Genomic DNA, 22,281 nt, shown 5'->3' with positions numbered 1-22,281 from the left:
TGGACCTCTCCACCCCCATTCCCACCATGTAGGTCATCACAGAGCATCAAGCTGAGCTCCCTGTGTTATATAACAGCTTCCTGAAAGCTATCTGTTTTATATATGGTAGTGTGTATATGTCAGTCAAAATCTCCCAACTCATCTCATTCCCCTTCTTTTACTCTGGGTTCATCCATCTATTCTCACTGTCTGCCTCTCTATTCCTTGCTTTGGAAATAGGTTTATCTGTACCATTTTTTAAAAAAAATTTTACATACATGTGTTAATATACAATATTTATTTTTCTCTTAATGACTCACTTCACTCTGTATGACACATTCTTAAGTCTGTCCACCTTGGAGTCAGTTTCTCTAGAGCAAGTGTCCACTTAAGGCTGGGGGCAGGGAGCTTGGAGGTGGTTGCCTCAGTTGAATACTTGGGAGAGAAGTTGGGGGTACATTTGTTCTGTGCAGAGACTGTCAACCAAACCCCTGCAGTGTTCCCTGCCTTTGGGTATCTTCCACCTTGAAGTCCTGGATCTTTGAAAGCTCTATAGGGTAAGCTGACTTTCCAGTCCTTCTGGGAAAGAATTACAGTTTAAACCATTTTGTTTTTCATTAAAAGGACTAGTTGAAAAAGATTGTTGTGAATTGTGTGACGGGGTGGAATTTGTGATGCTCGATCTGGGTTGAAAGAATCAGCAGAAACTGCAGGTTAGAATCTACATGACTCAGCAAGTTGGCTGTTAAGAGGCACACACTGAAAGCTGTATTAAGAACACTAAGTTGTCACCAACGGGAAAGTAAATTTGTATTCTTTGGGACATCAGAATGCATTCTTGCAGAAACATCAAGGGGATGTAAAAATAATTTTAATTTGGCACCAAATAGATGTTGCTTTGTTACTGTGCCCTGGGGCCTGTAGGGGAGATGTCCCTTCCTTTCCTTGACGCCAAGAACAGAAGGGAAGAGAACAAAATTATTTAATGAAATGGAATTTTAAAATCAGAATATTTTAGGTTGAGTAATTTGTTTTCATTGACTGTACCTAGCAGTCAAAGAAATGTGTACCTTATTAGCCATTTGCAAGCCAGGAAGATGGTCCTCACCAGATACTGAATTTGCTGGCTTGATATTGGACTTTCCAGCCTCTAGACCTGTGAGAAAATAAATGTCTGTTATTTTACCATTTGGTCTATAGTCAGCTTGAGCTGACTAAGATATTCAGTTACTGTTCATCCCCTTCACCAGACTGTGAACCCTAAGAGGGCATGAGGGTAGAAACCATATGTTTTTTAAAAATTATTTCTGTATTCACAGAATTTATCTAGTATAGCAGTAGATTCTCAACAATGATAAAAAATGTTGAATGAATGGTAACAAATAAAATATATTTTAATTAAAAAAAAAGAAATGAGTACCTTCTGATTATCAGGCTGTAAAGGCAGAGTAGCAGCACCAGGGAAATTAACACTGGTTGTTCAATAAATATTCTTGAGTATGTGCATTCCATGGAGCCATGGATAGCACTTAATTGCTCATACTTTCCATCATTCTCTACGTAAAAAGTGTTTAAGTCATATCCGACTCTTTGCGACCCCATGGACTATAGCATGCCAGGCTTCTCTGTCCATGGGATCTCCCAGGCAAGAATACTGAAGTGGGTTAGCCATTCCCTTCTCCAGGGGGTCTTCCTCACCCAGGGATGGAACCTGGGTCTCCTGCATTGCAGGCAGCTTCTTTACCATCTGAGCCACTAGGGAAGCCCAAGTCTTTTTATTGGACTCTAAATCTCATTTTAAATCTCAAAACGATGCCAATACCTTCTAATGCAACTTAAATAAGACCTAAGGGTGCTTTTATCATGACTCTGGTGGGTAAAGTGAATGAATGGAAATGATCAATGATACTAATGAATAACTTAACATTTATTCACTGCTTAATATCCACCACACACAAGGCTAAGCATTTTTTAGGTATTTATTCACTGATTTTTATAACTACCATATAAGATATTGTATCAGTCAATTAAGTTACGCTGCAGTTAAAAAAAAAATATAGACCCCAGATAAAAATAGATCTCAAAGGATTATGACAACACACATTTATTTTTTATTCACATGACATGTCCATCGTGGGACTGTTTCACTAGGGACCCAAGGCAGGGCAGCTCCTGGGTGGTGGATACTGGTAGTTTCAGGTGATGAGAGAGGAGAGCTGGTAAACCAGGAGCGAGTTTTCAAAATTTCTATTCAATGACATGTCATTTCTCCCCTCCATTGAATGGCCAAAGCTAGTCACACAGTCACTCCTGACCTGCACATGTCAGGGAGGTTTTATTCTATTTCATGGAATGTATGTGTGTGTGTGTGTGTGTGTGTGTGAGTGTGCGCGCTCAGTTGCTGAGTCAGTCACGTCCGACTCTTTGCAACCCTATGGACTGTAGCCCTCCAGGCTCCTCTGTCCATGGCATTTCCAGGCAAGGATACTGGAATGGGTGGCCATTTCCTGCTTCAGGGGTTCTTCCCGACCCAGGGATTGAACCTGCTCTCTTGCATTTCCTGCACTGCCAGGTGAATTCTTTATGACTGTGCCACCTGGGAAGTCCTATTTCATGGAAACACATCTCAAATCACATGTCCATGCCTGCTCCCTGTGGGTGGAGAAGTCCAATCATTCTTCAGGGACAGCAGCAAATATTTTGAGGAATACAACCTACCATCAACAAAACAAAATCAGAAAAACAAGACAAAAACACAATGTGGAGGGCTTCATAATGCAGAAATGTGAGAATCAAACCCTGTATGCAACTTTTTCAAAAAGAGAAATAATTTTCCTTTGTAGGTTATTATTCTAGGAGGTAGTTGGGAAAGAAAAAGAAAACGTTAAGGTATTATCTACGAGGAATAACACCAAGAGATTTCTTTACAAAAGGACCAATCTAATGTTATTTCTACAAATTAAACTCAGATTCTAAAATCTAGATTTCAGACAGCTTAGGTGGTCTCAAAGAAGATCCTGTTTCCCTTTGGGGATTCTGTAGTGTTTTACATTTACCACGTGACTCTAAATTTGCCAAATGTGAGGAATAGCTGGGTCAGTTAAGCTTTATTGTTTCAAGGGGATATAATCTTAAGAGGAAATAGTTTCCCATCACCAGAAGTGTATCTTAAACTCCTGGGTACCTAGTTAATCTTTGCATTTTATTTCCTTTCTAATGGTTACATAAAGTCTTGTCTGACAAGTAAGTACTTGTGAAGACAAGTTCATACACATCTCACTACTGGAAACTGTTTTCCAGTTTACTCAAATATTCATTAAAAAGCCACCACTTCCCTGGGTTTAACATTTGTCACATTATGGAAACAAGCCAACCAGTCGACAGTGTTTTCTCAGTATAAGCCTGCCATCTTGTGGTCATTTGGAAAATCAGATTTGGTAAAACAAGTGTTCTGTAGTACTTTTCCTTGAATTAGTATTTTTTGACCTCCTAATGCCAGGTGGCTTCATGGCAAATAGAAGAGGAAAAAGTAGAAGCAGTGACAAATTTTATTTCCTTGGTCTCCAAAATCACTGTGAACAGTGACTGAAGCTATGATATTAAAAGATAACTGCTCCTTGAAAGGGAAGCAATGACAAATCTAGACAGCATATTAAAAAGCAGAGACATCACTTTGCTGACAAATACCCGTCTAGTCAAAGCTGTGGTTTTTCTAGTAGTCATGTATGGATGTGAGAGTTGGACCATAAAGAAGGCTGAGAAAGGAAATCAGTCCTAAATATTCATTGGAAGGACTGATGCTGAAGCTGAAGCTCCAGTACTTTGGCCACCTGATGCGCAGAGCTGACTCACTGGAAAAGACCCTGATGCTGGGAAGGACTGAAAGCCAAAGGAGAAGAGGGTATTAAAGAATGAAATAGTATAGTATAGATAGTATCACTGAGTCAATGGACATGAATTTGAGCAAACTCCAGGAGATAGTGAAGGACAGAGGAACTTGGCATATTGCAGCCCATTGGATTGCAAAGAGTTGGACATGACTTAGCAACTGAACAACAACAATGCCAGATGGCGCAGTGGCAAAGAATCTGCCTGCCAATGTAGGAGATGCAAGAGACTCAGGTTTGATCCCTGGGTGAGGAAGATCCCCTGGAGAAGGAAATGGTGACCCACTCAAGGATTCTTGGCCTGGAAAGTTTCCATGGACAGAGGAACATGGCAAGCTACAGTCCAAAGAGTCAGGGACAAGACCGAGTGACTGAGCACACGCATAATGTGTACTAAACAATGTCCTACACCCTAGGCTTATGACAGTGAATGAAATGGACAAGAATCTCCACCTTCCTGTAACTTAAGTTTGAAAGCGAAAAGACTTTTGTAAGTTTAAATTGGGAAATGTGACCCCATGTTCTTTACCATTCTTCCTGCTATGTTTAAGCAAAATAACCTCTTTCTATAGATGTCAGCTCATCCCCTTTTTATTCTCCAAATCCAAATACCTCTTGCCCTCCCAAGGACTTAGCAACTATAATTAACCCCTCATTCATCTACATTATCAGTCTTTGTACATTCCCTTCAACACATACACATGCTCCAATAGCTGTCATTAAAAAAAAAACAAAAACAACTTTCCTTTGTTCCAAATTCTCTCTAGCTAATGCTGCATTTCTCTGCTTCCCATCACAATAAAACTTCTCAAGGTTTTGTTTGTAGGCTTTGTGCCTACAAGGACCTCACCGGCCTCTTTTATTACTAAATTCTCAGCACTCTGGCAGAGTTCCTGGCATTTAGTAGGTGCTTGGTAAATGTTTAGTTTACACATGAAATCATATTGCAAGAATGGCGACTCCCACCCAGCCCTGCTGCTGCTTCTAGAAAAGGCATTAGAAAGTGAAAATGTTAGTTGCTCAGTCATGTTCAACTCTGTACGACCCCATGGACTGTAGCCCACCAGGATCCTTTGTCCATGGAATTCTTCAGGCAAGAATATTGCAGTGGGTTGCCATTCCCTTCTCCAGGGGATCTTCCCAACCCAGGGATCGAACCTGGGTCTCCAGCAGTTCAGGCAGATTCTTTACTGTCTGAGCCACCAGGAAAGCCCCAGAAAAAGCACCAAGTTGATAAGAATTATGCTTAGCATTTGGAAAGATGCTTTAATCTTATGGCTTCCCAATTTGTAAAGTGAGGGGATGGAATATGTTGGAGATGACAATTATATATCAGCCTTGCGGTAAGATCTAATTGACGGTGGCATCTTGGGTATAGTATAACAAAGAATTTTTTGCCCAGTAAAAGGATACTGTGGTTGATTGATATTGATTGATTAGCAGTGCCCAACCGGATGTGGAAGACGGTGTTGGCTGGGCATTCCTGGGTTACATGGCTTCCTTCAGCTCTAAATGTGAAGTGATTTGAAAAGACAGATTTCCAAAACATTGTCATTTCAACTGCATTTTAAATTTGAACTATATTTAAACTTTTGAGCAGTTCTCAACATTTAATGATAGAGTAAGGTTTCAATTCAGACTCAAAATTATAAACTACAATCTCCAGGAATAAATCTAAGATGAATTGAAAGGGATCTACATCTATTTATTTAACTAGAATTCATCGATATCCTATATCTTGAAAGAAAAGCATTTTATTGTATAGTAAAAATCTTCCTTTCAGAAAAATGTCCTGCACTGTCTGGTATTTATTATGTCTGTTATTTTATCTCCCTAGATGTGTTATCTTTTCTTCTAGTTGGCTGGCTTCATTTGGTTTTTTTTTCTTCCATTTTGCTTCTTTACAAGGAGATAATCCCAGGCTAGACTGATGAATATTTCAAGCTTTATTTCCCTTATGGGAATAATAAATGTGAAGTTAATGAGATTAAGATAAAAATGAACCCCAGAAGGGAGTGTAAGCCCCTTTTAATGAAGATCAGGATTAAATGCAAATTTTCATCACTTCATAGGTCACTCAGTCACTCATAAACGTTTCGAGTGGATAAAAAAACACCTGAATGGACATGGAGACTTAAAAGAACAGGTAGAGTTTATCTCAGTGAAAAGAAAAGATAGTGATTGGTGATTTTAGTGGGAGGAAATTATTAATGATGTATACCAGGGTTGGACAAACTGCTAATCTTGTGTCAAAGCTGACCTGTATTGACAGGTTTTTGTAAATAAAGTTTTATTGGGCCACAGCCATGTCCATTTGTCTTTATGGTCTGTGTGGCTGCTTTCTTTTGATATGGCAGAGTCCCAGTGGCAGACAGACCTCTCCTGGCTTGCAAAACCTAAAATATTCACTATTTTGGCCCTTTCTAGGAGGGCCTTCAGAGAAGGCAATGGCACCCCACTCCAGTACTCTTGCCTGGAAACTCCCACGGACGGAGGAGCCTGGTAGGCTGCAGTCCATGGGGTCGCTAAGAGTCGGACACAACTGAGCAACTTCACTTTCACTTTTCACTTTCATGCATTGGAGAAGGAAATGGCAACCCACTCCACTGTTTTTGCCTGGAGAATCCTAGGGACGGGGGAGTCTGGTGGGCTGCCGTCTATGGGGTCACACAGAGTCGGACACAACTGAAGTGACTTAGCAGTAGTAGTAGGAGGAGGAAGAGGGCCTTATAAGCTTCTCCATTAGATTATTTTTTAAAAACATTTAATATTTAAAGTAGTTTTAGTATGCCTTTTAATTTACTTGCTTAGTTTTTCTGGCCACACCATGTAGCAGATCTTAATCACTGAGCAGGGATTGAGTCCCTGCAGTGGAAGCATGGAGTCTTAACCTCTGGGACCACCAGGGAATTCCCTAGATTGTATATTTTTGAAGACAGGGATTCTAGGTTTAACTTCAGTTTTTAATTTACCTTTAAAAAAGTATCCACCCCTTTGAGATGATCAGTTAATAACTCTGGGAAACATCATATAGCATACACATTTCTGCAGTGGGTGGTATTTTCTAGTAGTAGTTACACATGTACTTTAGGCCAACCCTGTTTTTCTCAGCCCTCAGGGCTCTGTCCCGCTCCCCCATCTCTGCACTCTGCTAGGGTCTGCAGCGAGCCCCACTGGAAGGGTGTCCATCGCCAGATTTCCCAGCAGCCCTTCAGGCAGACCTGAGGAGCCCTCCCTGGCCAAAATACAAGCCAGGTCTTAAATCTAAAAGAAGAAAAAGAAAACCTTAAAATACAAATGTTTTCTTATTATTTTTCAGTCAATACCATACTTGAGAAGTTGATTTTTGCACCTCAGCTTTTACTTAAGTCTGAAAGTGTGTTAGTTGCTCAGTTGTGTCCAGCTCTTTGTGACCCCCTGGGCTATAGCCTGGCAGGCTCCTCTGTCCGGGGGATTTCTCAGGCAAGAATACTGGAGTGGGTTGCCATTTCCTTCTCCAGAGAATCTTCCCAACCCAGGGATGGAACCCGGGTCTCCTGTGTTGCAGGCGGACTCTTTACCATCTGAGCCACCTTTACTCCAAAATATCTGGCATTTAGTAAGAAGCAGCCAAAGTGCAGGAGATGGAATTCCAGCTGAGCTATTTCAAATCCTAAAAGATGATGCTGTGAAACCACTGCACCCTATACGTCAGCAAATTTGGAAAACTCAGCAATGGCCACAGGACTGGAAAAGGTCAGCTTTCATTCCAATCCCAAAGAAAGGCAATGCCAAAGAATATTCAAACTACCACACAACCGCACTCATTGTACATGCTAACAAAGCAATGCTCAACATTCTCCAAGCTAGGCTTCAATAGTACGTGAACTGAGAACTTCCAGATGTTCAAGCTGGATTTAGAAAAGGCAGAGGAACCAGAGATTAAATTGCCAACATCTGTTGGATCATAGAAAAAGCAAGAGAAGTCCAGAAAAGCATCTACTTCTGCTTTATTGACTATGTCAAAGCCTTTGACTGTGTGGATCACAACAAACTGGAAAATTCTTCGAGATGGGAATACCAGACCACCTACCTGCCTCCTGAGAAAGGAGGTCAAGAAGTGACAGTTAGAACTGGACATGGGACAATGGACTGGTTTCAAATTGGGAAAGGAGTACCTCAAGGCTGTATACCCTGCTTATTTAACATATATGCAGAGTACATCATGTGAAATGCTGGGCTGGATGAAGCACAAGCTGGAATCAAGATTGCAGGGAGAAATATCAATAACCTCGGATATGCACATGACACACCCTTATGGCAGAAAGTGAAGAGGATCTAAAGAGCCTCTTGATGAAAGTGAAAGAGAGTGAAAAAGCTGGCTTAAAACTCAACATTTAAAAAACTAAGATCAAGGCATCTGGTCCCATCACTTCATGCAAATAGATGAGGAAACAGTGGAAACAGTGACAGACTTTATTTTCTTGGGCTCCAAAATCACTGCAGATGGTGACTGCAGCCATGAAATTAAAAGATGTTTGTTCCTTGGAAGAAAAGCTATGACCAACCTAGACAGCATATTAAAAAGCAGAGACATTGCTTTGCCAACAAAGGTCCGTCTAGTCAAAGCTATGGTTTTTCCAGTAGTTATGTATGGGTGTGGAGAAGGCAATGGCACCCCACTCCAGTACTCTTGCCTGGAAAATCCTATGGACAGAGGAGCCTGGTAGGCTGCAGTGCATGGGGTCGCTAAGGGTCGGATACACTGAGCGACTTAACTTTCACTTTTCACTTTCATGCATTGGAGAAGGAAATGGCAACCCTTTTCTCCAGGCAATGTTCTTGCCTGGAGAATCCCAGGGACGGGGGAGCCTGGTGGGCTGCCGTCTATGGGGTTGCACAGAGTCGGACACGACTGAAGTGACTTAGCAGCATGTATGGATGTGAGAGTTGGACCATAAAGAAAGCTGAGTGCCGAAGAATTGATGCTTTTGAACTGTGGTGTTGGAGAAGACTCTTGAGAGTCCCTTGGACTGCAAGGAGATCAAACCAGTCCATTCGAAAGATCAGTCCTGAGTGTTCACTGGAAGGAGTGATGCTGAAGCTGAAACTCCCATAATTTGGCCACCTGATGCGAAGAACTGACTCACTGGAAAAGACCCTGATGCTGGGAAAGATTGAAGGCAGGAGGAGAAGGAGATGACAGAGGATGAGATAGTTGGATGGCATCACTGACTCAATGGACATGAGTTTGAGCGAGCTCTAGGAGTTGGTAAGGGACAGGGAAGCCTGGCGTGCTGCAGTCCATGGGGTCACAAATAGTGGGACATGACTGAGTGACTGAACTGAACTGAGCCAAAGGGGAGGGGTGAAGAGTTCCCGGATGGCCACCCCTTGGTTCCCTAGGAGCCTGGATTCCCAGGTTGAAAACTTCTGCCTAAGACTGAAAGGGAGAGGCAGCACCAGGGCGTGGGGACTGGAGTAGACACATGTTTTGAACCGACCTTGCTCCCACAGTGGACACTGTGCCCAGTGCCAGGAGACTCTCCCTGCTCCCTTCCCGTGCCCTCCACCCACATGGAGAATCTGTCTATGTGCTCCAGCCACAGTTGCTGGTCTGGACCTCATTATTTTTCCTTTTTTATAAAAATGTTTTTGCAGAATTATACTAATATGGTTTCTGCATTTGCAGATTGATACAATAAATGGTCTCATGAGAAAACTGCTATATCTCCAGTAAAAGTCATTAATGAAAATTTTTCCTTTAAGAAATTTAGTTATCTTTTACAGAAAGGGATATAGAGATACATTCTTCTTAAAGCTGATTGCTAGGAAGAGTTGTTCCTTCTGACACACTTGAAATGTTTTCCCTTATCAGAAAAATTAACAGTCCATGATATTTTGATTTTTTTCTCTCTTGGCTTCCAAGAAACTTAGAGCTAAATTCTTTGTGCAAACATAGCAACATACTTCAGGCCTTCCGTTATGGTTTTCTGAACCCTCCTGTCTTCCCTGATTCATTGCTTAAGTTTTGTTATTTTATCCCGTCCTCAAAGGTCATATTGGTGGGGCTACAAAATTAGCTTCCTTAGAATACATTTTCTGAGTATGTTTTATGAACTGGCTAAGAGTTTTACATTCATTTTCTCATATAATTTTCAGAACAGTCCAATGAAATTGGTAATTTTCCCATCTTCTGGAAGAAAAGACTAAGACTAAAAGACAAGAAAGATCGTAAGGCTGGGAAGTGAAGGCAAAGTTAGGATTTGATACCATTTATCACCTAAAAGCCAAGCTTGTCAACTCAATCACTGAGACGGACAATCTCTCCCAGCCATATTCTGGTGGGTTTCAACAGATGTCAAAGAGACCAGCTCTGTAAAAATGTAATCAATTTTCCCATTGAAAAAAAAAGATTAAGAGGATGAACAATTACTAATAGCAGACTTTTATCCAAAGAATTGATATTAACCTTCTCACAAGAGACTGAGACTGTGGCATCAAATGAAATCCAAGCAATGAATCGACACTGGGAAAACAGTCTAGTCTTGTCTGTAATTAATATGCACCTTAAAACCATTATAAAATGTTTTGGCATTGGAGCTCTGGAGAGGTAGGTTCTCTTAGGTTCTTCTGGTTGCAGCAAATTTGTTTAATCTTATTGGAGGACAAAACCATAGAAATCAGCATAGTGTCAATTTATGGGTCCTCTTTCTAGAAACTGAAATCGAGGAAATACTTTAAAAGATGAGAACCATGTGTTCAAAACTGTCACTGCAGCATTATTAGCAGAAAGGAGATAACTAGTCTTCAGTAGAAGATGAAATGCTCAGGTGATTTTGATTCAGCAACAATGCTGTGTACTAGAATTCACTGATACACTGAGGAAGACATAACAAACAACATTGTAAAGAAAACAGAGCTCTGTTTTGATCATGCAAATACAAAAACTAAGTTACTACATGGATGGAGTGGCAGGAACTAACTACAGACTAAAATCTTGTTCCTCCTATTAATGAAATCCCCATCTCAGAATCTGGGAGTGGGAGGCAGTTCTCTGCATTAGAACTGGACTGGATTAGGGCACCCCAGGGACCTTGGCCAGCAGCCGAAAGGAGAATGCCAAGGCTGCGGCCACATTCTTCATCCAAACCGAGCCACTAATTTAAAGGTGAAGAAGCAGAGAGATGCAAGAAGCAGTGGTGTGGTGTTAAAATACAGAGTGCCAGGAAAGCTGATGAGAAGGCAGTTTCCAAGTAGTGATTTCTTAGCCCAGGTCTCCCGAGCAGTGCACAAAATTATACATTGTGTTCCCAAAGTAATGAGAGGTCACTGCAAAAACAGTCATTCAATATAGAACTTTAGAACATGATATTAGAAAGCCGAGTAACCTTCTGCCCCACCTCTGAAACGACACCGACTCCCACTGAGATCTACAGCGAACAGTTTGGGCTGAAATCCTGTAGCTCTTGCCTGTGTATTTACGTATAGCATAATATAGGGACAGTAATACTTGCTACACCATTCAGGAACTTACTTTAGGCACCTAAGAAGTTGTTTTTGACATCTTTCCTTGTGTTTGATTTTGATCACGAGTCTCTTAATTACTACGAGTCTTTTAATTACTACAATGAGATTGCTTTTCTTTTTTGTTCCAAGTCCTCCAAAAACGCTGATGCTTTAAGACAGGAACCACGCTTCCCTTGTGTGTCCAATTTCCTGGCCCATCACTCATTTTCACAGATGACTTTCGGGTCCCGTTAAAACTGCTGATACAATAGCTGTTTTTGTGGTTGGTTGGTTTTTAGATATCCTCAACCATTTTTGCCACCTCTTGCTTGAATACATTTGCAATTTGGCTTTCTTATTTCTTACTATTTTGCTTTTCTGTTTGGGGAGGAATCATTCTTTCTGACATTACGTTGAACTTTGCTGAGTAGGAGATTTCTAGGCTTAAGAAGCAAGAGGGCTATGGTTTCTGTTTGGAAGTCTTGGGGAGTCTATTCAAAGAGCAGAGTTGGGGAGATGTTGGAATTTGACAATATTTGCATTTGGAAGAGTAGGCAAAGCAGCATCACTTTACTAATTTACAGCAAAAAAAGAAAAAAAGAAAAAAAAAGTGCATTCTCTGCCTTCTGCTTGGCAACTTACTTTGCACTTAAAACCAATTTATTTGGGGCACTATTTCTTGCATTGGAGTTAAAAGTAAAAACACCAGTGGGGTATTTGATCTGAGAGAGAAGCAGGTGGTAACAAGAAATGCGGCTGGTCTTAAGCTTCACAATACTTAATGTTGGAACCTCTATAGTCTCTTTTACTCAAAAGGGAAACCATATGAAAAAGTGTTCTACAACATTCTTTCTTTATGCCATTGTAAAGTCACTTGTTATTTGAAGAGCTTAATGGGTGATTATGGAGGAAGGGCAGCCAAAGAATTAAGGACTATTTCCCCAAGACCAAGGTCCCTCTGTTCTAATCCTCTGCCCTATGTCTGTAGAAACAGGTAAGCAGTGCTTGAAAAAAGCCCTCCCTGGTTAGGGAGGCAAACATCCTTTGATCACTGGCTTTATGTATTTTCTTTTATTTATTTACTGTAAATAAATATATGTATAAGTATATGATTTACTGTAAAATCAATTTACAGTATCGTTAGTTTCAAGTATACAGTATGCAGATTCAGTTATACACACACATACACATCCTTTTTCAAAGTCTTTTCCCTTATAGGTTATTACAAAATACTGAGTATAGTTCCCTGTGCTATATAGTAGGTCCTTGTTTATATAGGTCATATTTATAAACAGTAGTAGGTATCTGTTAATCCTAACCTCCTAATTTATCCTTCCCCCCTTTTCCCTTTGGGGCTTCCCTGGTGGCTCACGTGGTAAAGACTCTGCCTGCAAATTGCAGGAGACCCAGGTTCAATCCCTGGGTGGGGAAGAGCCCCTGGGGAAGGGAATCTTCCCTCACTCCAGTATTCTTGCCTGGAGATTTTAATGGACAGAGCAGCCTAGCAGGTCACAGTCCATGGGGTTGCAAAGAGTCGGACATGACTGAGTGACTAAACCTCCACCACCTTTCCCCTTTGGTAACCATAGGTTTGTTTTTGTCAACAAAAAAAGATGCGCAACTTGAGAGTTGCAAGTGAAGTTTTATTTGGGGCAAAATGAGGACTGCAGCCCAGGAGGCAGCACCTCAGACAGCTCTGAGAGACTGCTCTGAAGAGGTAGTGGAGGAAGGTCAATATATAAGGTTTTGGAGAAGGCCAAGTTCAGAACCATTAAGCACTCATTTTACAAAAGGTTTTCTGTTAGTAGTGAGGGTCTGATGTCACCATGAAGGGATTTAGTGCTTTTCTAGATTATAAGGAGATGCAAGGACTGAGATCATAACACAAAAGTTAAAGTTGCTCAGTCATATCCGACTCTTTGTGACCCCATAAACTATACAGTCCATGGAATTCTCTAGGCCTCTCAGTATCTCTCAGATACTGGAGTGGGTAGCCATTCCCTTTTCCAGGGCATCTTCCCAACCCAAGGATCGAACCCAGGTCTCCCACATTGCAGGCAGACGCTTTACCCTCTGAGCAACCGGGGCAGTCCATCTCTGCAGAGGCAAATGGCAAATGCCCTTGCTGTTCAGTCATTGTCAATGCTTTTGGCAAGTGCCAATTTGTAGTTGACATTTTCTACGTCTAGTTTTGTGTATTTGCTTCATAGAAAATGCTAGTGAGTAGATAAAGTGCTTTGGGATTTACAGGATAGGTGGGGAAATTCCTGTCTGTGAAAGGGAGGAGGGAGTTGGGAATGAGAACTATTCAGGTAGAGGATAAGATTTGTTTTTTATCCGTCTTTTATCTTGGGCAAAAATGTTCCCAGTGTGGTGCCAAGGCCAGGTTGCTCCTTGCATTTCAGGCCCACTGTTTCGTGGTAAACACACGTTGGCTCAGGTTTCCAGCTCTCCTCTTACAGGACATAAAGAGGAGCGTGAAACAGGGGACCAGGTAAGTTGTTTTCTTCCTTTTACTCAGCATGTAGGAATACAGTGAATTAAAAATCTTTGCTGTGGCTCTGAAAGTCACTGCCCAGATCTGTAATCTATCCAAGAAAGGTGGCGATGAAGGCGCTCAGGGCGCAATGCAGCCCCTGCTCAAAGGAAAATCTGTTAAGTCTTTGCACCTCCAGACCTGCTGCCTCTACTGACACCTTGAACCACAGCAAGAGACAGGTCCTCAGGCAGCACGTGCTCTTCAGAAAAATCAGGTGTTAAACCAAGGTTTCTCCACTTGCTGTTACTGACACTTAAGGATGAGCAACTGCCTGTTATGGGGCCGTTCTGTGTGCACTGTAGGAGGTTTAGCAGTAACCCTAATCTTTATCTATTAGTTACATTAGTTAAATCTAAAGATGCCTGATCTTAATCTATTAGTAGCACTTCCCCCCTTATGGGTTTCCCCCAAAGCCTGGAGATATTGCCACATGTCTTCTTGACTCAGAAGAACCCTTGCTTGAGAACCACTGACTGAAACAAAGTCCTTTCTGGGCTATGTGAAGGCTGTGATTGTAATAACGGCAGTGGAAGCTGCAGCGGGGGAGGTAGAAAGGGAGAAAGAGGAAGTAAATATGCACATGTCAACATTTTCCTTCGATTAAAAATTATTAATGTATTTAAGAAAGAAAAGCTATCTGCTTCCATATGTAATATTGCCTGTCTAACCTTTAGCTTGCAATTCATAGAAGAGATCTTGTGAACAAATTGCAGCAATTCAGTCTTTGCCCAATACTTAGCTGTCCTGCTGAATTGATCAAATTCTCTATAGAAGTCTCTGTGGGTTTGCATTAATTCAGTGGCCCTGAACAAGATCTAGTCAAAAAGATGTCAGGCAAAGGTGGCTAGGGGAACACTGCGGTGACATGACTGTGACCATGCTTCTGCTTCATTCATGTTGGTCCACAGGTATTATTTGGGGTTGTAATTCTCTTTTCACTGTTTAGGAGGAAAGGCTGGGGGACTGGGAAGGTGCTTGGCCTCGGTGGGTGATATGAGAGGTACTGAGAGGGGAGCTGTGGGTGAGCTTTGGTGGTGAGATGAGGTCTACGTAATAATCTACCCTATATGTCTCAATAACAATAGATATGAAAAGCTGAACACATATTGAGGTTTTTGTAAGCCTACCCATTCAGATGACATGAGTCCATTTCATTGCAAGCAATTCTACAGCAAATCCTTTAGTAAAAATCAGTAGTTGCTGAATCATTTATCTTTTTGATGAATATTTCCATAATGCAGGTTATGCCTCACTGAAGCAAAATATGTAGGCAATTGAAAATGACAGTGAAATTCATTTTACATCCCAGGAAGTCTAGCTTTATTAAAAATTATTCACTCCTTTTAGAGAGTAAAGCAATTTTTATTTTCATGAATATAATGTTGAAAATTAATTACATTTGTCACAAACTGCACCTTTAACATCTACTTCCAAGTTAATTCGTCTATAATCTAAACAGCTAGTGGCATCCATAATAGTTTATGTTAACAATTTTCTGAACTCCAGAGCTTTAAATTGCTTAGTCATTAATTCCCTAAGTGTGGGTTAAAAAAAACAAACAACCTTTCAAGAGCATGCATCTTAAAAATGTAAGATGTTAGATGAACAACTAAAAATGAGACTAAAAACATCAGCAAATTGGATTTTATAATGTATTGGGATATAACAGATATAACGTGTTGGGTACCACGTGGTGCATATCTACAAATTCTGGAAAAGCTTCCATTCTTAAGATTAATAGCACTATCAGCCAGTTACAGCATTATTTCATTAAAGAAGAATTCCTTTAAAAATCTTCTAAATAAACAAATCTGATGGAAGACCAAACTGAGGAGACCTGAAGTCTCATTGATGTAAGCTTTTGCCTCCCGTTTCTATGGTAACCTGTGATCTATATTCTAACCACACCTTTGAAAGGCTTGTTTTCTCCATCATGAAAATTTAGCTAGGAGCACTGCAAGTACCAAACATTAATTGTTAGGTTTTTTTTTTTTAATTGAAAAAAGGAAAAGATATAAGATAATGTCCAAAGACTTACCACGCAAACACAATAGGAACATATATTTGCTTATTTGGGGATGAGTTTACATGACTGGAAGATCACAGGGATAAAAACTGAATGCTAAATGAAATAACTATGCAGATACCCTAACAAATATATTCAGTACATGTTACGAGCATAAAATTGTAAATGCTCATTTAATTGAATAGGGTTAAAACTTAAAGACTTGCTCATAACAGTTCAAAAAAAATGATAGGCCAGTAATTTTCAACCTGGAGGGATTTTTGCCTCCCAGGGGACATTTAACAATGTCTGGAGACATTTTGGTTGTCACAAGTGGTGGTGGTGGGGGTGATACATGTGTGTGTTTCTGTGTGTGTTACTGGTAACTAGTAGATGGATAGAGGTCAATAATGATGATAAACAACCTACGTTACACTGGACACATCCACCCAATCCCCACCCCCATCAGAAAATTATCTGTCCAAAACAGGAGACTGAGAAACCCTACATCTAACTTCATAAATAATGTGCTGGAATGAGGGACATATACTGATCATAGAAAATTATTGAACATTTATGTTCAATCAAGTAAAATGCTTTCATTTGTAATTTTCTTCCCTGTTTTTGTACCATATTTACTTCTTTGGCTCAGTGATAAAGAATTCTCCTACGAATACGGAAGCTGCAGGAGATGTGGGTTCGATCCCTGGGTCAGGAAGATCCCCTAGGAGGAGGAAATGACAACCCAGTATTCTAGCCTGGAATATTCCGTGGGCAGAGGAGCCTGGTAGGCTACAGTCCAAGGGTCAAAAAGAGCTGGACAGGACTCAGCGACTGAGCGCACACACACACATTGTTATTTCATTTAAACGGCAAACAGACAAAAGAAAAAAATGAAAAAGAGCAAAATTCCCTTGCCCCTTTGGCTTTCATAGGTGAATATTTCCAGCTTTCACGCCTTCGTCTAATTTGGCGTGACCCGCATAAACTGTAAATATCAGTACAGTTGGGGAGCCTTGTTCCATTGCAAAACTTGGAGGCTTGTATGGGGCTGACACTGTCACCCAGCTTAATTTAAATACAGCAATTAAATTCTGGTAAGTTTTTTCCTTGTTAATCGGAAATGGACTTACCTTTTCCCACTTGAATGCAGATGCACTTGCCTTTGGCGTCTGCCTCCTTGTAACATATACACTGTGTCATTCCGGCTTTGGATACATTTCTATCCTCGAATCCTCGCCCAGGTCAAGAGGGCACAACCATCCTGGAGAAGCAGGAGCAGCATACTTTGGTTTTCTTTGCTGCGATGTGGGCGAGCCGGAAAGCAATCCAGATACCGCCAGAGGGCGCCCAAATGCCGCAAATGAAAGTTCCAAAGCCTCAGAAGGGTTTTGCAGGGAGGGTAAAATTGGCTTTTGTCTAATGAAAAGAGCTATACCGTTCTAAGCGATGTCGTGTTACGTTATTTTTCCCATTTGCTTCTTGCCAACAGATAAGCAAGGTGAGCATATATCCCCACCCTGGTGGTTATTTTGTATTCCTGTGATAAAGTGGCAGGCCCCCCCGGGACACCCCACACTCCGCAGTTGGCCACGGTTTTAACCTGTGCGTTTCTGAGCTTGCACTGTGCGGCTTGTCTCGGCTAAGTCGCTCTTCCTGAGAACTGGTGCCTCCGTTAAGCACAGACATCAAAAAAACAAAAACAAAAACCCGACGGCTCCGTGCCTAGGGCTCTGGTCTTTCCTCCTTCTTCTCCCAAGTTCTGAGAGCATCCTCGCAGGGGCGACGCCGCGCGCCCGGCAGGCTGGACCTCCGCGCCGCGCTGGTCCAAAGCCGAACCCTGCCGGGGCGCAGCACACTCGGTGCACCCGGGCGCCGCCCAGGCGTGCCTGCCCTGGGAGACCACTGTCCACCCTCGGGCGTCGGTCCTCACGGCCCGAAGGGAGCCACCAGGTCAACCCCTCCCCCGAACCTCACTGCCTGCCCGGGTATCAGAATTTCAGCCAGACATCGCGAGCGTTCGGATGGGATGCTGAGAAAGGGTAGGAAGGGGCAGGGGGCGTCAGGCACCACCTCGAGGCGGCCTCTCAAGGTCTGAGCGAGAACCCGAGACCTTCTTACCCAACCGTTCCAAACAGAATAGATACAGAGAGAGAGGGGGGCGCAATGGAGAGCGAGTGTGTGTGTGTGTGTGTGTGTGTGTGTGTGTGCCCCAAACATCGCCGGCGCTGCGGGGGGAGGGGAGGCGACGGAGATGGGGGGCCAGGGACTGGAGAGGAGTGGAGGGGAGGTGGATTGGGAGTGGGCTAGGAAGGAAGGAGGGGTCTGGGGATGGAGGGAAGGGGAGGGGGCGAGGAGGGGAACCAGCCCTTTGGAGAAGGGAGGTGGGGGTACCCGGGCGGGCGGGGCTGGGGGACCGCGGGGAGCAGACGGGAGGCGGGCGGGGCCCTGAGAGGGACGGGAAGGGAGGGGCGTGCGGGGGGCGGGGCGAGCGGGGGGCGGGCGGGCGCGCGGGGGGAGGGCGCAGGGCAGGAAGGGGAGGGGGAGCGCGCGCGCGAGAAATGCAGAGGCTGCGGCGGCGGCGGCGAGGGCAGTAGCGGCAGCGGCGAGGGCGGCGGCGGCAGCAGCGCGACAGCTCGCTCCTCGCTCCGGGCTCCCCGCCGTCGAGCCGGGGAGAGAGCCTCCCGCCCAGCGGCCAGGCACCCGGCCGGACGACGCCCAGCGGCCAGGCACCCGGCCGGACGACGCCCAGCGACCCGGGCCCCTACCGCGGCACCGCGTTCACCTAGGGGCGGCCACAGGCACCCAGACCCGGTAAGGAGGCGCGCCCCGGTGGCCCCCGCAGCCGCCGCGAACCCGGGGTGCCGGTCACCCCGGGGGCCTCCGTTTCCTTCTCCCCCCACCGCCACCCCCTCTCTTTCCTCCTCTGCACCCGCCCCACCCCCCCGAGGCCCTTTGTTCTCTCTCGGCGCCGCGGCCCGGGATGGGGCGTGTGGGGAGGGGGAGTGGTGCGGGGCCCCCGATTAGACGGCGCTGGTTGTGGGGGGTGGGGATCCCTTGGGGAGGGCTCCGTCGCGCCGCGGGGAACTGGGGAGATGGGGGGCGGCCCCCCGAGGTGGGTGGCTGCAGCTACTCGCAGGGTGGGGAGGGTGGGGAGGCTGGGGGCATGGGGGGGCTGGTGAGCCTGCTAAGCAGAGTCGGTGGTGGGTAGCGGAGGAAAGCAGCTAGTGCAGCAGGAGATTGCCGAACGTGAAGCCTTTGCGGTGCACTGAGTCCCGAAGAGACGGTTTTGTGAGTCTGGTGGGAGAGGCTGTCACCCGCGCGGCTCATCGCCGGGAAGAAGGCGCTGGGTGCGGGGGTCGCAGCGGCAGAAGACGAAGGGTGGGGGTGGGGCGGGGCGGGAGTGTAAGGGGGAGAAGGGATACGGGGGGACGTGGTGTGATCAGAAGGAAGGAGGTGGCTTTTTGGTTCAGCAAATGGGTTTCCTTGGCCGCTGGGACTCCTGAATCTTGGCTTGGGGTGGGCGAGGAATGCGAGGTTCACACGACAACGTGCCTTCCGAAGCACCACTGAGCCCATCAGAGCCCCAGCCCCGGACGGGGCCGAGCTGCCTTGCCATTAACCTGTGGGCTCCATCTGAGCGTTTCCTTGTCTCCAGTACTCAGTTCGGAGAATGCGCTGGGCGCCTCCTCTGGCGGCCCTGGCCCGGAGGGTGTGAGCTTGAACCTGACAGCGCGCGGCCCTTCGCCGCCCAGCCCGGCCAGGAGCGAAGGTTTGGGGTTTAGTAGGTTTTGCCTAAAGCGCTAACACTGAAACCCGACGCCTAGCCCCTGTTCCCCCTTCTTCGCCCAATCGCCTCCTCCCTCCTTCCCCAAAGAATAAAAATTGCAGAATCCTTGGATCCGAGCGCACACACAATGCGTGGCTACAAACCGCATTCTTTTCATGAATATTCATCGAACGCTTGGCTGGGCTCCTTATCTGCTTCCTCAAGAGACATTTCCGCCTTGAAACGAACTCCGTGAACAGTCTTTGCCTGTGTAATTTTCACCCTGCTTAAAATAACGCAGCGCACATGGGTGCATTTTTTAGTACCTGGAACAGGATTGACAACCACGCCTCGGTCTGCCGCGAGGCCACTAGCATATCTGCGGCAGGTTAAAATCAAACACTGTCATAGAGGTGGTCTTCCTGCATTAGGGGTGTGGATCAGCCTCGCAGGGATTACAACCGGGGCTCACAGACCTCAGTACTGCGGGCAAAATGAATGAATCCGGACTGTAATTACCTATTCCTTTGTCTTGGCCTCGCGCATGCGCCGGAGAGCAGGGTGTGGAGGGCCCGGGCCGACCCATCTGATCCCTCCATCACCCACCCACCCACTCCCTTCCCAAGCCCAGGAACAAAGGCGTTTGCCCTAAATGTTGCGTGAAACCCTTGGATACAGATGACAGTTTCCCCCCACCCCGTGCGTGTATTTCTTCTCCTAGGCTATCTCATCTTTTGCCTTCTTAGCCATTTCAGTTGATGAAAAATAAGATTAGCCTTGATGCTGAGGGCAAACTGTGGGGTTTAATGTTTTTGTAACCGAACACTGCTCTTTTCCTTTTTCGTGCTGTTCATTGTTCTTTTTCCTGTAACATATCGCACTGCAGTGATGGTGGCCCTATTAATTTGCATCAGTTAACCGTTTGTCTGAAAGGTTTTTGCTGCTGGCCGTTTGATGAAGGGACATTGGTCTCAAAAATGACAGTGGTTCTTGCCCCTGGTGTCACTATGGGAAAAATTAAGACATTTGGCATTTCTTCAAACAAGAGGGCCTACAAAACCCAGAGATGAGAAAATGGTTACTTTGTCAGGATCCTAACGCTGTTTTCTTTTGATTCCTACCTCATTGTTTCATTAGGAAAATCCAAGAAGAACCCCATGGAGATGGAGACCACTGGTAGGGGAGGAAGAAGGCAGATGGGGCTGCTGGGGTGAAGATGGTCTATTAAGTTCTGAATTTTTCTTTTCCATATATATCGATATATGTGTCCATATATATATGGACATACACACACACATTTGATGGTTGATGACTGATTTTTCTTTCCAGTGATGCAGACTATGGCCTCTTTTTGGGCCAGTTTGTTCTACCAACTAAAAAGAGACTTAACTGTTGTGTATAAAAAGGAGCTAAATAATTATATTTTTGCCATGGTACATTACACTTGAAAGAATTTTATGTTTCAGTATTCTCAGTACACCCCGGTAAGACAACACGTGGCAGGAAAATGGAAATTATCTCTTTTGTTCCTGTTAATAAAACTTGATCAAGTTGAATGTATCAGCACCTTTATTTAATATGGAGGGTAGCCGCCTGCTACCCACTGTCCTCCATAGTATTGGGTGGATTTTTTAGGGTTTAGAGGGCTAGGGGTAGGTTTTTTTTCTTTAGGTTATGTTTTTGAGGAACAGATGAGTCGGAGTATAGATCACATGCAGTAACGAGTATATACCAATATGCCCCCAATTCGATGAGTCTCAGGTTTTTGAGCAAGACCATTTTTAAATTGAATTATAAATGATGGTTTACCTTATTCTTTTACTCGGCTAGCTTTTTGGCAAGCTTTAGCGGGTGGAGAAAGGGAGCTGAGCCTTTTGACAAAATGCGCCAACGATGACCATATTATCAGTGGCGCCACTGGCGTATCTCTCCTTAACTGATGCACTTGCTCATTATGCAGGCGGAAGAGAACCTTTTCTCCCCACAGACCACCCTAATGTGAACATCTGATTTGAATGGAAGAGTCCTACAGGGCTCTGGCTCCTTATCTTTGGAGGCATCCGTTGCAATCTTCCTGGATTTACTAGAACAAACCATATTATAATCTAAGGTGTGACGTATTCTGTCTCATTAATTTTTGTCTTTAAAATTTTTTTCATATTAAGGACAATTTCAAACCATTTTCATTCCGCAGTCAAGATAAGGGGAATATGAAAAACTTAGGAGATTTGGTCACTGTTAAATGGATGTCTGTAGTATCCACTGTAATTTTGTAAAAAATTACCAAAATCCAAAACCATTTTTAAGGAAAGTAAGGTGTATACATATGTATACACACACACACACACAATTTGTATATATATATATACTCATGTTACAAAATAAATTTTATTACTGATATGAAACAAAATAGTTGGTACAGAATATCATTTTATAGTGCTTCATGTTGGTCTTTGGAAAATAATCAGTTTTCTGTTTTTCTCAGTATGTATATAGAAAGAAGAGCCTAGCTAGTCTACGAAGATGCTCGTTTCCAATTTTTACCAGTGTACCCCTGAAATAAATGGGTTGCATTGAGCATCTTAGCATGTTCATTTAGGTTCTTAAACATTCA

General features: G+C 43.9%; 1 protein-coding gene across 3 annotated transcripts in view; it reads left to right on the top strand.

The window, feature by feature from the left end:
* Positions 1 to 18,627: 18,627 nt before the first annotated feature.
* Positions 18,628 to 22,281, top strand: part of BASP1 (brain abundant membrane attached signal protein 1) — a 54,919-nt gene continuing 51,265 nt past the window's right edge. Inside the window, exon 1 of one of the 3 annotated variants that reach the window (XM_061393843.1) lies at positions 18,628 to 18,712. The gene's annotated coding sequence lies outside the window, so the exon portion shown is untranslated. Of the gene's footprint in view, positions 18,713 to 19,167; positions 19,190 to 22,281 lie in introns of those variants that run through there. The other 2 variants (XM_061393840.1, XM_061393842.1) reach the window with 2 other exon arrangements.

The sequence above is a fragment of the Bos javanicus genome, chromosome 20 (genome assembly GCF_032452875.1).
Source record: "Bos javanicus breed banteng chromosome 20, ARS-OSU_banteng_1.0, whole genome shotgun sequence".
Taxonomy (NCBI): domain Eukaryota; kingdom Metazoa; phylum Chordata; class Mammalia; order Artiodactyla; family Bovidae; genus Bos; species Bos javanicus.
This window is presented reverse-complemented; position numbering and strand designations above follow the sequence as displayed.